The sequence below is a fragment of the Hyla sarda genome, chromosome 1 (assembly GCF_029499605.1).
Source record: "Hyla sarda isolate aHylSar1 chromosome 1, aHylSar1.hap1, whole genome shotgun sequence".
Taxonomy (NCBI): Eukaryota; Metazoa; Chordata; class Amphibia; order Anura; family Hylidae; genus Hyla; species Hyla sarda.
The window spans coordinates 257,827,228-257,847,749 of record NC_079189.1 but is presented as its reverse complement, the minus strand read 5'-3'; the positions used below and the strand labels follow the sequence as shown (position 1 = coordinate 257,847,749).

Here is a 20,522-nt window from a genome sequence, read left to right as displayed (position 1 = left end):
CCTTCCGTTCCGATTCTGAAAAGGATTTATTGATGCTTAAATGCACAGTATACAGGGTGTGAAGATGTCTACGGCCATCCTAAGCTAAATGCGCCTGTTCTCGTCAGATCGCAGACTGCTTCCCAGCTTCGGGCCTGGTAAGTACCAGCATGGGAGACTGGCTGGGAATCCCGGGTGCAGTTGACATTTTGCTCTGTTTCTGCTCCGATTCCGAAAATTATTTATTGATGCTTAAATCCACAGTATACAAAGTATGAAGCTGTCAACGGCCATCCTAAGCTGAACGCGCCTGCTCTCGTCAGATCACAGACTGCTACCCAGCTTAGGGCCCGTTAAGTACCAGCATGGGAGACTGGCTGGGAATCCCAGGTGTCGTTGACATTTTGCTCTGTTGCCGCCTTACGCTCCGATTCCGAAAAGGATTTATTGATGCTTAAATCCACAGTATAAAGGGCGACAAGCTGTCAACGGCCATCCTAAGCTGAACGCGCCTGCTCTCGTCAGATCGCAGACTGCTACCCAGCTTAGGGCCCGGTAAGTACCAGCATGGGAGACTGGCTGGGAATCCCAGCTGCCGTTGACATTTTGCTCTGTTGCCGCCTTCCGTTTCTATTTCGAAAAGGATTTATTGATACTTAAATGCACAGTATACAAATTGTGAAGCTGTCAACGGCCATCCTAAGCTGAACGCGCCTGCTCTCGTCAGATCGCAGACTGCTACCCAGCTTAGGGCCCGGTAAGTACCAGCATGGGAGACTGGCTGGGAATCCCGGGTGCAGTTGACATTTTGCTCTGTTGCCGCCTTCCGCTCCGATTCGGAAAATTATTTATTGATGCTTAAATGCACAGTATAAAGGGCGTGAAGCTGTCAACGACCATCCTAAGCTGAACGCGCCTGCTCTCGTCAGATCACAGACTGCTACCCAGCTTAGGCCCTGTAAGTACCAGCATGGGAGACTGGCTGGGAATCCCAGGTGTTGTTGACATTTTGCTCTGTAGCCGCCTTCCGCTCCGATTCCGAAAAGGATTTATTGATGCTTAAATCCACAGTATACAGGGTGTGAAGCCGTCTACGGCTATCCTAAGCTGAATGTGCCTGTTCTTGTCAGATCGCAGACTGCTGCCCGGCAAGTACGGGCATGGGAGACTGGCTGGCAATCCAAGGTGCTATTGACATTTTGCTCTGTTGCCGCCTTCCTCTCCGATTCCGAAAAGGATTTATTGATGCTTAAATGCACAGTATAAAAAGCATGAAGCTGTCAATGGCCATCCTAAGCTGAACGCGCCTGCACTCGTCCGATCGCAGACTGCTACCCAGCTTAGGGCCCGGTAAGTACCAGCATGGGAGACTGGCTGGGAATCCTGGGTGCTGTTGACATTTTGCTCTATTGCTGCCTTCCGCTCCGATTCCGAAAAGAATTTATTGATGCTTAAATCCACAGTATACAAGGTGTGAAGCTGTCGACGGCCATCCTAAGCTTAACTCGCATGCTCTCGTCAGATCGCAGACTTGTACAGATTTTAGGGCCCGGTAAGTACCGGCATGAGACACTGGCTGGGAATCCCGGCTGCCGTTGACATTTTGCTCTGTTGCCGCCTTCCCTTCCGATTCCGAAAAGGATTTATTGATGCTTAAATGCACAGTATAAAGGGCGAGAAGCTGTCAACGACCATCCTAAGCTGAACGCGCCTGCTCTCGTCAGATCGCAGACTGCTACCCAGCTTAGGGCCTGGTAAGTACTGGCATGGGAGACTGGCTGGGAATCCCAGGTGCCGTTGACATTTTGCTCTATTGCTGCCCTCCGCTTCGATTCCGAAAAGAATTTATTGATGCTTAAATCCACAGTATACAAGGTGTGAAGCTGTCGACGGCCATCCTAAGCTTAACGCGCCTGCTCTCGTCAGATCGCAGACTGGTACAGATCTTAGGGCCCGGTAAGTACCGGCATGGGACACTGGCTGGGAATCCCGGCTGCCGTTGACATTTTGCTCTGTTGCCGCCTTACGCTCCGATTCCGAAAAGGATTTATTGATGCTTAAATCCACAGTATACAGGGTGTGAAGATGTCTACGGCCATCCTAAGCTGAATGCGCCTGTTCTCGTCAGATCGCAGACTGGTACAGATCTTAGGGCCCGGTAAGTACCGGCATGGGACACTGGCTGGGAATCCCGGCTGCCGTTGACATTTTGCTCTGTTGCCGCCTTCCGTTCCGTTCCGATTCCGAAAAGGATTTATTGATGCTTAAATGCACAGTATAAAGGGCGAGAAGCTGTCAACAGCCATCCTTAGCTGTATGCGCCTCCTCTCGTCCGATCGCAGACTGCTACCCAGCTTAGGGCCCGGTAAGTACCAGCATGGGAGACTGGCTGGGAATCCCGGCTGCCGTTGACATTTTGCTCTGTTGCCGCCTTCCGTTCCGATTCCGAAAAGAATTTATTGATGCTTAAATGCACAGTATACAAAATATGAAGCTGTCAACGGCCATCCTAAGCTGAACGCGCCTGCTCTCGGCAGATCGCAGACTGCTACCAAGCTTAGGGCCTGGTAAGAACCAGCATGGGAGACTGGCTGGGAATCCCGGGTGCAGTTGACATTTTAATCTGTTGCCGCCTTCTGCTCCGATTCGGAAAAGGATTTATTGATGCTAAAATGCACAGTATAAAGGGCATGAAGCTGTTAACGGCCATCCTAAGCTGAACGCGCCTGCTCTCGTCAGATCGCAGACTGCTACCCAGGTTAGGGCCCGGTAAGTACCAGCATGGGAGACTGGCTGGGAATCTCAGGTGTTGTTGACATTTTGCTCTGTAGCTCTGTAGACATTTTGCTCCGATTCCGAAAAGGATTTATTGATGCTTAAATCCACAATATACAGGGTGTGAAACCGTCTACGGCTATCCTAAGCTGAATGCGCCTGTTCTTGTCAGATCGCAGACTGCTGCCCGGCAAATACGGGCATGGGAGACTGGCTGGCAATCCAAGGTGCTATTGACATTTTGATCTGTTGCAGCCTTCCTCTCCGATTAAAAAAAATATTTATTGATGCTTAAATCCACAGTATACAAGGCATGAAGATGTCAACGGCCATCCTAAGCTGAATGTGCCTGCTCTCGTCAGATCGCAGACTGCTACCCAGCTTAGGGCCCGGTAAATACTGGCATGGGAGACTGGCTGGGAATCCCGGCTGCCGTTGACATTTTGCTCTGTTGCCGCCTTCCGTTCCGATTCCGAAAAGGATTTATTGATGCCTAAATGCACAGTATAAAGGGCGAGAAGCTGTCAACGGCCATCCTAAGCTGAACGCGCCTGCTCTCGTCAGATCGCAGACTGCTTCCCAGCTTAGGGCCTGGTAGGTACCAGCATTGGAAACTGGCTGGGAATCCCGGGTGCAGTTGACACTTTAATCTGTTGCCGCCTTCCGCTCCGATTCGGAAAAGGATTTATTGATGCTTAAATGCACAGTATAAAGGACGTGAAGCTGTCAACGGCCATCCTAAGCTGAACGCGCCTGCCCTCGTCAGATCGCAGACTGCTACCCAGCTTAGGGCCCGTTAAGTACCAGCATGGGAGACTGGCTGTGAATCCCGGGTGCAGTTGACATTTTGCTCTGTTTCTGCTCCGATTCCGAAAATTATTTATTGATGCTTAAATCCACAGTATACAAAGTGTGAAGCTGTCAACGGCCTTCCGAAGCTGAACGCGCCTGCTCTCGTCAGATTGCAGACTGCTACCCAGCTTAGGGCCCGGTAAGTACCAGCATGGGAGACTGGCTGGGAATCCCTGGTGTTGTTGACATTTTGCTCTGTAGCCGCCTTCCGCTCCGATTTGGAAAAGGATTTATTGATGCTTAAATCCACAGTATACAGGGTGTGAAGCCGTCTACGGCTATCCTAAGCTGAATGTGCCTGTTCTTGTCAGATCGCAGACTTTTACCCAGCTTAGGGCCCGGTAAGTACCAGCATGGGAGACTGGCTGGGAATCTCAGGTGTTGTTGACATTTTGCTCTGTAGCTCTGTAGACATTTTGCTCCGATTCCGAAAAGGATTTATTGATGCTTAAATCCACAATATACAGGGTGTGAAGCCGTCTACGGCTATCCTAAGCTGAATGTGCCTGTTCTTGTCAGATCGCAGACTGCTGCCCGGCAAGTACGGGCATGGGAGACTGGCTGGCAATCCAAGGTGCTATTGACATTTTGCTCTGTTGCCGCCTTCCTCTCTGATTCCGAAAAGGATTTATTGATGCTTAAATGCACAGTATAAAAAGCATGAAGCTGTCAATGGCTGTCCTAAGCTGAACGTGCCTGCTCTCGTCAGATCGCAGACTGCTACCCAGCTTAGGGCCCGGTAAGTACTGGCATGGGAGACTGGCTGGGAATCCCGGGTGCGGTTGACATTTTGCTCTATTGCTGCCTTCCGCTCCGATTCCGAAAATAATTTATTGATGCTTAAATCCACAGTATACAAGGTGTGAAGCTGTCGACGGCCATCCTAAGCTTAACGCGCATGCTCTTGTCAGATCGCAGACTGGTACAGATCTTAGGGCCCGGTAAGTACCGACATGGGACACTGGCTGGAAATCCCGGCTGCCGATGACATTTTGCTCTGTTGCCGCCTTCCGTTTCCGATTCCGAAAAGGATTTATTGATGCTTAAATGCACAGTATAAAGGGCGAGAAGCTGTCAACGGCCATCCTAAGCTGAACGTGCCTGCACTCGTCAGATCGCAGACTGCTATCCAGCTTAGGGCCTGGTAAGTACCAGCAGGGGAGACTGGCTGGGAATCCCGGGTGTCGTTGACATTTTGCTCTGTTGCCGCCTTCCGTTCCGATTCCAAAAAGGATTTATTGATGCTTAAATGCACAGTATAAAAATCATGAAGCTGTCAATGGCCATCCTAAGCTGAACGCGCCTGCTCTCGTCAGATCGCAGACTGCTACCCAGCTTAGGGCCTGGTAAGTACTGGCATGGGACACTGGCTGGGAATCTCGGCTGCCGTTGACATTTTGCTCTGTTGCCGCCTTCCGTTCCGATTCCGAAAAGGATTTATTGATGCCTAAATGCACAGTATAATGGGCGAGAAGCTGTCAACGGCCATCCTAAGCTGAACGCGCCTGCTCTCGTCAGATTGTAGACTGCTACCCAGCTTAGGGCCCAGTAAGTACCGGCATGGGAGACTGGCTGGGAATCCCGGGTGCAGTTGACATTTTGCTCTGTTGCCGCCTTCCGCTCCGATTCCGAAAAAGGATTTATTGATGCTTAAATGCGCAGTATAAAAATCACGAAGCTGTCAATGGCCATCCTAAGCTGAACACGCCTGCTCTTGTCACATCGCAGACTGCTAAGCAGCTTAGGGCCCGGTAAGTACTGGCATGGGAGACCGGCTGGGAATCCCGGTTGACATTTTGCTCTTATGCCGCCTTCAGTTCCGATTCCGAAAAGGATTTATTGATGCTTAAATGCACAGTATACAAAGTGTGAAGCTGTCAACGGCCATCCTAAGCTGAACGCGCCTGCTCTCGTCAGATCGCAGACTGCTACCCAGCTTAGGGCCTGGTAAGTACCAGCATGGGAGACTGGCTGGGAATCCCGGGTGCAGTTGACATTTTAATCTGTTGCTGCCTTCCGCTCCGATTCGGAAAAGGATTTATTGATGCTTAAATGCACAGTATAAAGGGCGTGAAGCTGTCAACGGCCATCCTAAGCTGAACGCGCCTGCTCTCGTCAAATCGCAGACTGCTACCCAGCTTATGGCCCGGTAAGTACCAGCATGGGAGACTGACTGGGAATCCCAGGTGTTGTTGACATTTTGCTCTGTAGCCGCCTTCCGCTCCGATTCCGAAAAGGATTTATTGATGCCTAAATGCACAGTATAAAGGGCGAGAAGCTGTCAACGGCCATCCTAAGCTGAACGCGCCTGCTCTCGTCAGATTGCAGACTGCTACCCAGCTTAGGGCTCAGTAAGTACCGGCATGGGAGACTGGCTGGGAATCCCGGGTGCAGTTGACATTTTGCTCTGTTGCCGCCTTCCGCTCCGATTCCGAAAAAGGATTTATTGATGCTTAAATGCGCAGTATGAAAATCATGAAGCTGTCAATGGCCATCCTAAGCTGGACGCGCCTGCTCTCGTCACATCGCAGACTGCTACCCAGCTTAGGGCCCGGTAAGTACTGGCATGGGAGACTGGCTGGGAATCCCGGTTGCCGTTGACATTTTGCTCTTATGCCGCCTTCAGTTCCGATTCCGAAAAGGATTTATTGATGCTTAAATGCACAGTATACAAAGTGTGAAGCTGTCAACGGCCATCCTAAGCTGAACGCGCCTGCTCTCGTCAGATCGCAGACTGCTACCCAGCTTAGGCCCTGGTAAGTACCAGCATGGGAGACTGGCTGGAAATCCCGGGTGCAGTTGCCATTTTAATCTGTTGCTGCCTTCCGCTCCGATTCGGAAAAGGATTTATTGATGCTTAAATGCACAGTATAAAGGGCGTGAAGCTGTCAACGGCCATCCTAAGCTGAACGCGCCTGCTCTCGTCAGATTGCAGACTGCTACCCAGCTTAGGGCCCGGTAAGTACCAGCATGGGAGACTGGCTGGGAATCCCAGGTGTTGTTGACATTTTGCTCTGTAGCCGCCTTCCTCTCCGATTCCGAAAAGGATTTATTGATGCTTAAATGCACATTATAAAAAGCGTGAAGCTGTCAATGGCCATACTAAGCTGAACGCGCCTGCTCTCGTCAGATCGCAGACTGCTACCCAGCTTAGGGCCCGGTAAGTACCAGCATGGGAGACTGGCTGGGAATCCCGGGTGCCGTTGACATTTTGCTCTATTGCTGCTTTCCGCTCCGATTCCGAAAAGAATTTATTGATGCTTAAATCCACAGTATACAAGGTGTGAAGCTGTCGACGGCCATCCTAAGCTTAACGCGCCTGCTCTTGTCAGATCGCAGACTGGTACAGATCTTAGGGCCCGGTAAGTACCGGCATGGGACACTGGCTGGGAATCCCGGCTGCCGTTGACATTTTGCTCTGTTGCCGCCTTCCGTTTCCAATTCCGAAAAGGATTTATTGATGCTTAAATGCACAGTATAAAGGGCAAGAAGCTGTCAACGGCCATCCTAAGCTGAACGTGCCTGCTCTCGTCAGATCGCAGACTGCTACCCAGCTTAGGGCTCGGAAAGTACCAGCATGGGAGACTGGCTGGGAATCCCAGGCGTCGTTGACATTTTGCTCTGTTGCCGCCTTACGCTCCGATTCCGAAAAGGATTTATTGATGCTTAAATCCACAGTATACAGGGTGTGAAGATGTCTACGGCCATCCTAAGCTGAATGCGCCTGTTCTCGTCAGATCGCAGACTGCTACCTAGCTTCGGGCCTGGTAAGTACCAGCATGGGAGACTGGCTGGGAATCCCGGGTGAAGTTGACATTTTGCTCTGTTTCTGCTACGAGTCCGAAAATTATTTATTGATACTTAAATCCACAGTATACAAAGTGTGAAGCTGTCAACGGCCATCCTAAGCTGAACGCGCCTGCTCTCGTCAGATCGCAGACTTCTACCCAGCTTAGGGCCTGGTAAGTACCAGCATGGGAGACTGGCTGGGAATCCCAGGTGTCGTTGACATTTTGCTCTGTTGCCGCCTTACGCTCCGATTCCGAAAAGGATTTATTGATGCTTAAATCCACAGTATACAGGGTGTGAAGATGTCTACGGCCATCCTAAGCTGAATGCGCCTGTTCTCGTCAGATCGCAGACTGCTACCCAGCTGAGGGCCCGGTAAGTACCAGCATGGGAGACTGGCTGGGAATCCCGGCTGCCGTTGACATTTTGCTCTGTTGCCGCCTTCCGTTCCGATTCCGCAAAGGATTTATTGATGCTTAAATGCACAGTATAAAGGGCGACAAGCTGTCAACGGCCATCCTAAGCTGAACGCGCCTGCTCTCGTCAGATCGCAGACTGCTACCCAGCTTAGGGCCCGGTAAGTACCAGCATGGGAGACTGGCTGGGAATCCCAGCTGCCGTTGACATTTTGCTCTGTTGCCGCCTTCCGTTTCTATTTCGAAAAGGATTTATTGATGCTTAAATGCACAGTATACAAATTGTGAAGCTGTCAACGGCCATCCTAAGCTGAACGCGCCTGCTCTCGTCAGATCGCAGACTGCTACCCAGCTTAGGGCCCGGTAAGTACCAGCATGGGAGACAGGCTGGGAATCCCGGGTGCAGTTGACATTTTGCTCTGTTGCCGCCTTCCGCTCCGATTCGGAAAATTATTTATTGATGCTTAAATGCACAGTATAAAGGGCGTGAAGCTGTCAACGACCATCCTAAGCTGAACGCGCCTGCTCTCGTCAGATCACAGACTGCTACCCAGCTTAGGCCCGGTAAGTACCAGCATGGGAGACTGGCTGGGAATCCCAGGTGTTGTTGACATTTTGCTCTGTAGCCGCCTTCCGCTCCGATTCCGAAAAGGATTTATTGATGCTTAAATCCACAGTATACAGGGTGTGAAGCCGTCTACGGCTATCCTAAGCTGAATGTGCCTGTTCTTGTCAGATCGCAGACTGCTGCCCGGCAAGTACGGGCATGGGAGACTGGCTGGCAATCCAAGGTGCTATTGACATTTTGCTCTGTTGCCGCCTTCCTCTCCGATTCCGAAAAGGATTTATTGATGCTTAAATGCACAGTATAAAAAGCATGAAGCTGTCAATGGCCATCCTAAGCTGAACACGCCTGCACTCGTCCGATCGCAGACTGCTACCCAGCTTAGGGCCCGGTAAGTACTGGCATGGGAGTCTGGCTGGGAATCCTGGGTGCTGTTGACATTTTGCTCTATTGCTGCCTTCCGCTCCGATTCCGAAAAGAATTTATTGATGCTTAAATCCACAGTATACAAGGTGTGAAGCTGTCGACGGCCATCCTAAGCTTAACTCGCCTGCTCTCGTCAGATCGCAGACTGGTACAGATTTTAGGGCCCGGTAAGTACCGGCATGAGACACTGGCTGGGAATCCCGGCTACCGTTGACATTTTGCTCTGTTGCCGCCTTCCCTTCCGATTCCGAAAAGGATTTATTGATGCTTAAATGCACAGTATAAAGGGCAAGAAGCTGTCAACGACCATCCTAAGCTGAACGCGCCTGCTCTTGTCAGATCGCAGACTGCTACCCAGCTTAGGGCCTGGTAAGTACTGGCATGGGAGACTGGCTGGGAATCCCAGGTGCCGTTGACATTTTGCTCTATTGCTGCCCTCCGCTTCGATTCCGAAAAGAATTTATTGATGCTTAAATCCACAGTATACAAGGTGTGAAGCTGTCGACGGCCATCCTAAGCTTAACGCGCCTGCTCTCGTCAGATCGCAGACTGGTACAGATCTTAGGGCCCGGTAAGTACCGGCATGGGACACTGGCTGGGAATCCCGGCTGCCGTTGACATTTTGCTCTGTTGCCGCCTTACGCTCCGATTCCGAAAAGGATTTATTGATGCTTAAATCCACAGTATACAGGGTGTGAAGATGTCTACGGCCATCCTAAGCTGAATGCGCCTGTTCTCGTCAGATCGCAGACTGGTACAGATCTTAGGGCCCGGTAAGTACCGGCATGGGACACTGGCTGGGAATCCCGGCTGCCGTTGACATTTTGCTCTGTTGCCGCCTTCCGTTCCGTTCCGATTCCGAAAAGGATTTATTGATGCTTAAATGCACAGTATAAAGGGCGAGAAGCTGTCAACAGCCATCCTTAGCTGTATGCGCCTCCTCTCGTCTGATCGCAGACTGCTACCCAGCTTAGGGCCCGGTAAGTACCAGCATGGGAGACTGGCTGGGAATCCCGGCTGCTGTTGACATTTTGCTCTGTTGCCGCCTTCCGTTCCGATTCCGAAAAGGATTTATTGATGCTTAAATGCACAGTATACAAAATGTGAAGCTGTCAACGGCCATCCTAAGCTGAACGCGCCTGCTCTCGGCAGATCGCAGACTGCTACCAAGCTTAGGGCCTGGTAAGAACCAGCATGGGAGACTGGCTGGGAATCCCGGGTGCAGTTGACATTTTAATCTGTTGCCGCCTTCCGCTCCGATTCGGAAAAGGATTTATTGATGCTAAAATGCACAGTATAAAGGGCATGAAGCTGTTAACGGCCATCCTAAGCTGAACGCGCCTGCTCTCGTCAGATCGCAGACTGCTACCCAGGTTAGGGCCCGGTAAGTACCAGCATGGGAGACTGTTGTTGACATTTTGCTCTGTAGCTCTGTAGACATTTTGCTCCGATTCCGAAAAGGATTTATTGATGCTTAAATCCACAATATACAGGGTGTGAAACCGTCTAGGGCTATCCTAAGCTGAATGCGCCTGTTCTTGTCAGATCGCAGACTGCTGCCCGGCAAATACGGGCATGGGAGACTGGCTGGCAATCCAAGGTGCTATTGACATTTTGATCTGTTGCAGCCTTCCTCTCCGATTAAAAAAAATATTTATTGATGCTTAAATCCACAGTATACAAGGCATGAAGATGTCAACGGCCATCCTAAGCTGAACGTGCCTGCTCTCGTCAGATCGCAGACTGCTACCCAGCTTAGGGCCCGGTAAGTACTGGCATGGGAGACTGGCTGGGAATCCCGGGTGCGGTTGACATTTTGCTCTATTGCTGCCTTCCGCTCCGATTCCGAAAATAATTTATTGATGCTTAAATCCACAGTATACAAGGTGTGAAGCTATCGACGGCCATCCTAAGCTTAACGCGCCTGCTCTTGTCAGATCACAGACTGGTACAGATCTTAGGGCCCGGTAAGTACCGACATGGGACACTGGCTGGAAATCCCGGCTGCCGATGACATTTTGCTCTGTTGCCGCCTTCCGTTTCCGATTCCGAAAAGGATTTATTGATGCTTAAATGCACAGTATAAAGGGCGAGAAGCTGTCAACGGCCATCCTAAGCTGAACGTGCCTGCACTCGTCAGATCGCAGACTGCTATCCAGCTTAGGGCCTGGTAAGTACCAGCAGGGGAGACTGGCTGGGAATCCCGGGTGTCGTTGACATTTTGCTCTGTTGCCGCCTTCCGTTCCGATTCCGAAAAGGATTTATTGATGCTTAAATGCACAGTATAAAAATCATGAAGCTGTCAATGGCCATCCTAAGCTGAACGCGCCTGCTCTCGTCAGATCGCAGACTGCTACCCAGCTTAGGGCCTGGTAAGTACTGGCATGGGACACTGGCTGGGAATCTCGGCTGCCGTTGACATTTTGCTCTGTTACCGCCTTCCGTTCCGATTCCGAAAAGGATTTATTGATGCCTAAATGCACAGTATAATGGGCGAGAAGCTGTCAACGGCCATCCTAAGCTGAACGCGCCTGCTCTCGTCAGATTGTAGACTGCTACCCAGCTTAGGGCCCAGTAAGTACCGGCATGGGAGACTGGCTGGGAATCCCGGGTGCAGTTGACATTTTGCTCTGTTGCCGCCTTCCGCTCCGATTCCGAAAAAGGATTTATTGATGCTTAAATGCGCAGTATAAAAATCACGAAGCTGTCAATGGCCATCCTAAGCTGAACACGCCTGCTCTTGTCACATCGCAGACTGCTAAGCAGCTTAGGGCCCGGTAAGTACTGGCATGGGAGACTGGCTGGGAATCCCGGTTGACATTTTGCTCTTATGCCGCCTTCAGTTCCGATTCCGAAAAGGATTTATTGATGCTTAAATGCACAGTATACAAAGTGTGAAGCTGTCAACGGCCATCCTAAGCTGAACGCGCCTGCTCTCGTCAGATCGCAGACTGCTACCCAGCTTAGGGCCTGGTAAGTACCAGCATGGGAGACTGGCTGGGAATCCGGGGTGCAGTTGACATTTTAATCTGTTGCTGCCTTCTGCTCCGTTTCGGAAAAGGATTTATTGATGCTTAAATGCACAGTATAAAGGGCGTGAAGCTGTCAACGGCCATCCTAAGCTGAACGCGCCTGCTCTCGTCAAATCGCAGACTGCTACCCAGCTTAGGGCCCGGTAAGTACCAGCATGGGAGACTGGCTGGGAATCCCAGGTGTTGTTGACATTTTGCTCTGTAGCCGCCTTCCGCTCCGATTCCGAAAAGGATTTATTGATGCCTAAATGCACAGTATAAAGGGCGAGAAGCTGTCAACGGCCATCCTAAGCTGAACGCGCCTGCTCTCGTCAGATTGCAGACTGCTACCCAGCTTAGGGCTCAGTAAGTACCGGCATGGGAGACTGGCTGGGAATCCCGGGTGCAGTTGACATTTTGCTCTGTTGCCGCCTTCCGCTCCGATTCCGAAAAAGGATTTATTGATGCTTAAATGCGCAGTATGAAAATCATGAAGCTGTCAATGGCCATCCTAAGCTGGACGCGCCTGCTCTCGTCACATCGCAGACTGCTACCCAGCTTAGGGCCCGGTAAGTACTGGCATGGGAGACTGGCTGGGAATCCCGGCTGCCGTTGACATTTTGCTCTTATGCCGCCTTCAGTTCCGATTCCGAAAAGGATTTATTGATGCTTAAATGCACAGTATACAAAGTGTGAAGCTGTCAACGGCCATCCTAAGCTGAACGCGCCTGCTCTCGTCAGATCGCAGACTGCTACCCAGCTTAGGGCTTGGTAAGTACCAGCATGGGAGACTGGCTGGAAATCCCGGGTGCAGTTGCCATTTTAATCTGTTGCTGCCTTCCGCTCCGATTCGGAAAAGGATTTATTGATGCTTAAATGCACAGTATAAAGGGCGTGAAGCTGTCAACGGCCATCCTAAGCTGAACGCGCCTGCTCTCGTCAGATTGCAGACTGCTACCCAGCTTAGGGCCCGGTAAGTACCAGCATGGGAGACTGGCTGGGAATCCCAGGTGTTGTTGACATTTTGCTCTGTAGCCGCCTTCCTCTCCGATTCCGAAAAGGATTTATTGATGCTTAAATGCACATTATAAAAAGCGTGAAGCTGTCAATGGCCATCCTAAGCTGAACGCGCCTGCTCTCGTCAGATCGCAGACTGCTACCCAGCTTAGGGCCCGGTAAGTACCAGCATGGGAGACTGGCTGGGAATCCCGGGTGCCGTTGACATTTTGCTCTATTGCTGCTTTCCGCTCCGATTCCGAAAAGAATTTATTGATGCTTAAATCCACAGTATACAAGGTGTGAAGCTGTCGACGGCCATCCTAAGCTTAACGCGCCTGCTCTTGTCAGATTGCAGACTGGTACAGATCTTAGGGCCCGGTAAGTACCGGCATGGGACACTGGCTGGGAATCCCGGCTGCCGTTGACATTTTGCTCTGTTGCCGCCTTCCGTTTCCAATTCCGAAAAGGATTTATTGATGCTTAAATGCACAGTATAAAGGGCAAGAAGCTGTCAACGGCCATCCTAAGCTGAACGTGCCTGCTCTCGTCAGATCGCAGCCTGCTACCCAGCTTAGGGCTCGGAAAGTACCAGCATGGGAGACTGGCTGGGAATCCCAGGTGTCGTTGACATTTTGCTCTGTTGCCGCCTTACGCTCCGATTCCGAAAAGAATTTATTGATGCTTAAATCCACAGTATACAGGGTGTGAAGATGTCTACGGCCATCCTAAGCTGAATGCGCCTGTTCTCGTCAGATCGCAGACTGCTACCTAGCTTCGGGCCTGGTAAGTACCAGCATGGGAGACTGGCTGGGAATCCCGGGTGGAGTTGACATTTTGCTCTGTTTCTGCTACGAGTCCGAAAATTATTTATTGATACTTAAATCCACAGTATACAAAGTGTGAAGCTGTCAACGGCCATCCTAAGCTGAACGCGCCTGCTCTCGTCAGATCGCAGACTTCTACCCAGCTTAGGGTCTGGTAAGTACCAGCATGGGAGACTGGCTGGGAATCCCGGGTGCAGTTGACATTTTAATCTGTTGCCGCCTTCCGCTCCGATTCGGAAAAGGATTTATTGATGCTTAAATCCACAATAGACAGGGTGTGAAGCTGTCAACGGCCATCCTAAGCTTGAACGTGCCTGCTCTCCTCAGATCGCAGACCACTGCCCGGCAGTTACCGGCATGGGAGACTGGCTGGCAATCCAAGGTGCCGTTGACATTTTGCTTTGTTGCCGCCTTCCTCTCCGATTAATAAAAATATTTATTGATGCTTAAATGCACCTGGGAATCCCGGGTGCAGTTGACATTATGCTCTGTTGCCGCCTTCCGTTCCGATTCCGAAAAGGATTTATTGATGCTTAAATGCAAAGTATAAAAAGCATGAAGCTGTCAATGGCCATCCTAAGCTGAACGCGCCTGCTCTCGTCAGATCGCAGACTGCTACCCAGCCTAGGGCCCATTAAGTACCGGCATGGGAGACTGGCTGGGAATCCCGGGTGCAGTTGACATTTTGCTCTGTTGCCGCCTTCCGTTCCGTTCCGATTCCGAAAAGGATTTATTGATGCTTAAATGCACAGTATGAAAATCATGAAGCTGTCAATGGCCATCCTAAGCTGAACGTGCCTGCTCTCGTCAGATCGCAGACTGCTACCCAGCTTAGGGCCTGGTAAGTACTGGCATGGGACACTGGCTGGGAATCTCGGCTGCCGTTGACATTTTGCTCTGTTGCCGCCTTTCGTTCCGATTCCGAAAAGGATTTATTGATGCCTAAATGCACAGTATAAAGGGCGAGAAGCTGTCAACGGCCATCCTAAGCTGAACGTGCCTGCTCTCGTCAGATTGCAGACTGCTACCCAGCTTAGGGCTCAGTAAGTACCGGCATGGGAGACTGGCTGGGAATCCCGGGTGCAGTTGACATTTTGCTCTGTTGCCGCCTTCCGCTCTGATTCCGAAAAAGGATTTATTGATGCTTAAATGCGCAGTATAAAAATCATGAATCTGTCAATGGCCATCCTAAGCTGAATGCGCCTGCTCTCGTCACATCGCAGACTGCTACCCAGCTTAGGGCCCGGTAAGTACTGGCATGGGAGACTGGCTGGGAATCCCGGTTGCCGTTGACATTTTGCTCTTATGCCGCCTTCAGTTCCGATTCCGAAAAGGATTTATTGATGCTTAAATGCACAGTATACAAAGTGTGAAGCTGTCAACGGCCATCCGAAGCTGAACGCGCCTGCTCTCGTCAGATCGCAGACTGCTACCCAGCTTAGGGCCTGGTAAGTACCAGCATGGGAGACTGGCTGGGAATCCCGGGTGCAGTTGACATTTTAATCTGTTGCTGCCTTCCGCTCCGATTCGGAAAAGGATTTATTGATGCTTAAATGCCCAGTATAAAGGGCGTGAAGCTGTCAACGGCCATCCTAAGCTGAACGCGCCTGCTCTCGTCAGATCGCAGACTGCTACCCAGCTTAGGGCCCGGTAAGTACTAGCATGGGAGACTGGCTGGGAATCCCAGGTGTTGTTGACATTTTGCTCTGTAGCCGCCTTCCGCTCTGATTCCGAAAAGGATTTATTGATGCTTAAATCCACAGTATACAGGGTGTGAAGCCGTCTACGGCTATCCTAAGCTGAATGTGCCTGTTCTTGTCAGATCGCAGACTGCTGCCCGGCAAGTACGGGCATGGGAGACTGGCTGGCAATCCAAGGTGCTATTGACGTTTTGCTCTGTTGCCGCCTTCCTCTCCGATTCCGAAAAGGATTTATTGATGCTTAAATGCACAGTATAAAAAGCATGAAGCTGTCAATGGCCATCCTAAGCTGAACGCGCCTGCTCTCGTCAGATCGCAGACTGCTACCCAGCTTAGGGCCCGGTAAGTACCAGCATGGGAGACTTGCTGGGAATCCCGGGTGCCGTTGACATTTTGCTCTATTGCTGCTTTCCGCTCCGATTCCGAAAAGGATTTATTGATGCTTAAATCCACAGTATACAGGGTGTGAAGATGTCTACGGCCATCCTAAGCTGAATGCGCCTGTTCTCGTCAGATCGCAGACTGGTACAGATGTTAGGGCCCGGTAAGTACCGGCATGGGACACTGGCTCGGAATCCCGGCTGCCGTTGACATTTTGCTCTGTTGCCGCCTTCCCTTCCGATTCCGAAAAGGATTTATTGATGCTTAAATGCACAGTATACAAAATGTGAAGCTGTCAACGGCCATCCTAAGCTGAACGCGCCTGCTCTCATCAGATCGCAGACTGCTACCCAGCTTAGGGCCTGGTAAGTACCAGCATGGGAGACTGGCTGGGAATCCCGGGTGCAGTTGACATTTTAATCTGTTGCCGCCTTCCGTTCCGATTCTGAAAAGGATTTATTGATGCTTAAATGCACAGTATACAGGGTGTGAAGATGTCTACGGCCATCCTAAGCTAAATGCGCCTGTTCTCGTCAGATCGCAGACTGGTACAGATCTTAGGGCCCGGTAAGTACCGGCATGGGACACTGGCTGGGAATCCCGGCTGCCGTTGACATTTTGCTCTGTTGCCGCCTTCCCTTCCGATTCCGAAAAGGATTTATTGATGCTTAAATGCACAGTATAAAGGGCGAGAAGCTGTCAACGGCCATCCTAAGCTGAACGCGCCTGCTCTCGTCAGATCGCAGACTGCTACCCAGCTTAGGGCCCGGTAAGTACCAGCTTGGGAGACTGGCTGGGAATCCCGGGTGCAGTTGACATTTTGCTCTGTTGCCGCCTTCCGCTCCGATTCGGAATATTATTTATTGATGCTTAAATGCACAGTATAAAGGGCGCGAAGCTGTCAACGGCCATCCTAAGCTGAACGCGCCTGCTCTCGTCAGATCGCAGACCGCTACCCAGCTTAGGCCCGGTAAGTACCAGCATGGGAGACTGGCTGGGAATCCCAGGTGTTGTTGACATTTTGCTCTGTAGCCGCCTTCCGCTCCGCTTCCGAAAAGGATTTATTGATGCTTAAATCCACAGTATACAGGGTGTGAAGCCGTCTACGGCTATCCTAAGCTGAATGTGCCTGTTCTTGTCAGATCGCAGACTGCTGCCCGGCAAGTACGGGCATGAGAGACTGGCTGGCAATCCAAGGTGCTATTGACATTTTGCTCTGTTGCCGCCTTCCTCTCCGATTCCGAAAAGGATTTATTGATGCTTAAATGCACAGTATAAAAAAGCATTAAGCTGTCAATGGCCATCCTAAGCTGAACGCGCCTGCACTTGTCCGATCGCAGACTGCTACACAGCTTAGGGCCCGGTAAGTATTGGCATGGGAGACTGGCTGGGAATCCCGGTTGCCGTTGACATTTTGCTCTTATGCCGCCTTCAGTTCCGATTCCGAAAAGGATTTATTGATGCTTAAATGCACAGTATACAAAGTGTGAAGCTGTCAACGGCCATCCGAAGCTGAACGCGCCTGCTCTCGTCAGATCGCAGACTGCTACCCAGCTTAGGGCCTGGTAAGTACCAGCATGGGAGACTGGCTGGGAATCCCGGGTGCAGTTGACATTTTAATCTGTTGCTGCCTTCCGCTCCGATTCGGAAAAGGATTTATTGATGCTTAAATGCACAGTATAAAGGGCGTGAAGCTGTCAACGGCCATCCTAAGCTGAATGCGCCTGCTCTCGTCAGATCGCAGACTGCTACCCAGCTTAGGGCCCGGTAAGTACTAGCATGGGAGACTGGCTGGGAATCCCAGGTGTTGTTGACATTTTGCTCTGTAGCCGCCTTCCGCTCTGATTCCGAAAAGGATTTATTGATGCTTAAATCCACAGTATACAGGGTGTGAAGCCGTCTACGGCTATCCTAAGCTGAATGTGCCTGTTCTTGTCAGATCGCAGACTGCTGCCCGGCAAGTACGGGCATGGGAGACTGGCTGGCAATCCAAGGTGCTATTGACGTTTTGCTCTGTTGCCGCCTTCCTCTCCGATTCCGAAAAGGATTTATTGATGCTTAAATGCACAGTATAAAAAGCATGAAGCTGTCAGTGGCCATCCTAAGCTGAACGCGCCTGCTCTCGTCAGATCGCAGACTGCTACCCAGCTTAGGGCCCGGTAAGTACCAGAATGGGAGACTGTCTGGGAATCTCAGGTGTCGTTGACATTTTGTTCTGTTGCCGCCTTCCGCTCCGATTCCGAAAAGGATTTATTGATGCTTAAATCCACAGTATACAGGGTGTGAAGATGTCTACGGCCTTCCTAAGCTGAATGCGCCTGTTCTCGTCAAATCGCAGACTGCTTCCCAGCTTCGGGCCTGGTAAGTACCAGCATGGGAGACTGGCTGGGAATCCCGGGTGCAGTTGACATTTTGCTCTGTTTCTGCTCCGATTCCGAAAATTATTTATTGATGCTTAAATCCACAGTATACAAAGTGTGAAGCTGTCAACGGCCATCCTAAGCTTAACGCGCCTGCTCTCGTCAGATCGCAGACTGGTACAGATCTCAGGGCCCGGTAGGTACCGGCATGGGACACTGGCTGGGAATCCCGGGTGCAGTTGACATTTTGCTCTGTTGCCGCCTTCCGCTCCGATTCGGAAAATTATTTATTGATGCTTAAATGCACAGTATAAAGGGCATGAAGCTGTCAACAGCCATCCTAAGCTGAACGCGCCTGCTCTCGTCAGATCGCAGACTGCTACCCAGCTTAGTCCCGGTAAGTACCAGCATGGGAGACTGGCTGGGAATCCCAGGTGTTGTTGACATTTTGCTCTGTAGCCGCCTTCCGCTGCGATTCCGAAAAGGATTTATTGGTGCTTAAATCCACAGTATACAGGGTGTGAAGCCGTCTACGGCTATCCTAAGCTGAATGTGCCTGTTCTTGTCAGATCGCAGACTGCTGCCCGGCAAGTACGGGCATGGGAGACTGGCTGGCAATCCAAGGTGCTATTGACATTTTGCTCTGTTGCCGCCTTCCTCTCCGATTCCGAAAAGGATTTATTGATGCTTAAATGCACAGTATAAAAAGCATGAAGCTGTCAATGGCCATCCTAAGCAGAACGCGCCTGCACTCGTCCGATCGCAGACTGCTACCCAGCTTAGGGCCCGGTAAGTACTGGCATGGGAGACTGGCTGGGAATCCTGGGTGCTGTTGAAATTTTGCTCTATTGCTGCCTTCCGCTCCGATTCCGAAAATAATTTATTGATGCTTAAATCCACAGTATACAAGGTGTGAAGCTGTCCACGGCCATCCTAAGCTTAACTCGCCTGCTCTCGTCAGATCGCAGACTGGTACAGATTTTAGGGCCCGGTAAGTACCGGCATGAGACACTGGCTGGGAATCCCGGCTGCCGTTGACATTTTGCTCTGTTGCCGCCTTCCGTTCCGATTCCGAAAAGGATTTATTGATGCTTAAATGCACAGTATAAAGGGCAAGATGCTGTCAACGGCCATCCTAAGCTGAACGCGCCTGGTCTCGTCAGATCGCAGACTGCTACCCAACTTAGGGCCCGGTAAGTACTGGCATGGGAGACTGGCTGGGAATCCCAGGTGCCGTTGACATTTTGCTCTATTGCTGCCCTCCCCTTCGATTCCGAAAAGAATTTATTGATGCTTAAATCCACAGTATACAAGGTGTGAAGCTGTCGACGGCCATCCTAAGCTTAACGCGCCTGCTCTCGTCAGATCGCAGACTGGTACAGATCTTAGGGCCCGGTAAGTACTGGCATGGGACACTGGCTGGGAATCCCGGCTGCCGTTGACACTTTGCTCTGTTGCCGCCTTACGCTCCGATTCCGAAAAGGATTTATTGATGCTTAAATCCACAGTATACAGGGTGTGAAGATGTCTACGGCCATCCTAAGCTGAATGCGCCTGTTCTCGTCAGATCGCAGACTGCTTCCCAGCTTCGGGCCTGGTAAGTACCAGCATGGGAGACTGGCTGGGAATCCCGGGTGCAGTTGACATTTTGCTCTGTTTCTGCTCCGATTCCGACAATTATTTATTGATGCTTAAATCCACAGTATACAAAGTGTGAAGCTGTCAACGGCCATCCTAAGCTGAACGCGCCTGCTCTCGTCAGATCGCAGACTGCTACCCAGCTTAGGGCCCGTTAAGTACCAGCATGGGAGACTGGCTGGGAATCCCAGGTGGTGTTCACTTTTTGCTCTGTAGCCGCCTTCCGCTGCGATTCCGAAAATGATTTATTGATGCTTAAATCCACAGTATACAGGGTGTGAAGCCGTCTACGGCTATCCTAAGCTGAATGTGCCTGTTCTTGTCAGATCGCAGACTGCTGCCTGGCAAGTACGGGCATGGGAGACTGGCTGGCAATCCAAGGTGCTATTGACATTTTGCTCTGTTGCCGCCTTCCTCTCCGATTCCGAAAAGGATTTATTGATGCTTAAATGCACAGTATAAAAAGCATGAAGCTGTCAATGGCCATTGTAAGCTGAACGCGCCTGCTCTCGTCAGATCGCAGACTTCTACCCAGCTTAGGGCCCGGTAAGTACTGGCAGGGGAGACTGGCTGGGAATCCCAGGTGCCGTTGACATTTTGCTCTATTGCTGCCTTCCGCTCCGATTCCGAAAATAATTTATTGATGCTTAAATCCACAGTATACAAGGTGTGAAGCTGTCGACGGCCATCCTAAGCTTAACGCGCCAGCTCTCGTCAGATCGCAGACTGGTACAGATCTTAGGGCCCGGTAAGTACCGGCATGGGACACTGGCTGGGAATCCCGGCTGCCGTTGACATTTTGCTCTG

The 20,522-nt window shown here is 51.0% G+C and overlaps 11 pseudogenes; all 11 read left to right on the top strand.

The window, feature by feature from the left end:
- The first annotated feature begins 665 nt into the window (after nucleotides 1-665).
- Nucleotides 666-785, top strand: LOC130352607 (5S ribosomal RNA; annotated as a pseudogene).
- Nucleotides 786-1,662: 877 nt separating this feature from the next.
- On the top strand, nucleotides 1,663-1,782 carry LOC130316845 (5S ribosomal RNA; annotated as a pseudogene).
- Nucleotides 1,783-5,482: 3,700 nt separating this feature from the next.
- LOC130350223 (5S ribosomal RNA) lies at nucleotides 5,483-5,602 on the top strand (annotated as a pseudogene).
- A 1,093-nt stretch (nucleotides 5,603-6,695) lies between these two features.
- LOC130335882 (5S ribosomal RNA) lies at nucleotides 6,696-6,815 on the top strand (annotated as a pseudogene).
- Nucleotides 6,816-7,497: 682 nt separating this feature from the next.
- On the top strand, nucleotides 7,498-7,617 carry LOC130352702 (5S ribosomal RNA; annotated as a pseudogene).
- A 5,300-nt stretch (nucleotides 7,618-12,917) lies between these two features.
- LOC130317043 (5S ribosomal RNA) lies at nucleotides 12,918-13,037 on the top strand (annotated as a pseudogene).
- A 2,178-nt stretch (nucleotides 13,038-15,215) lies between these two features.
- On the top strand, nucleotides 15,216-15,335 carry LOC130315051 (5S ribosomal RNA; annotated as a pseudogene).
- Nucleotides 15,336-15,607: 272 nt separating this feature from the next.
- LOC130353088 (5S ribosomal RNA) lies at nucleotides 15,608-15,727 on the top strand (annotated as a pseudogene).
- Nucleotides 15,728-16,011: 284 nt separating this feature from the next.
- LOC130328016 (5S ribosomal RNA) lies at nucleotides 16,012-16,131 on the top strand (annotated as a pseudogene).
- A 1,282-nt stretch (nucleotides 16,132-17,413) lies between these two features.
- LOC130353081 (5S ribosomal RNA) lies at nucleotides 17,414-17,533 on the top strand (annotated as a pseudogene).
- A 272-nt stretch (nucleotides 17,534-17,805) lies between these two features.
- LOC130335179 (5S ribosomal RNA) lies at nucleotides 17,806-17,925 on the top strand (annotated as a pseudogene).
- The last annotated feature ends 2,597 nt before the right edge of the window (nucleotides 17,926-20,522 follow it).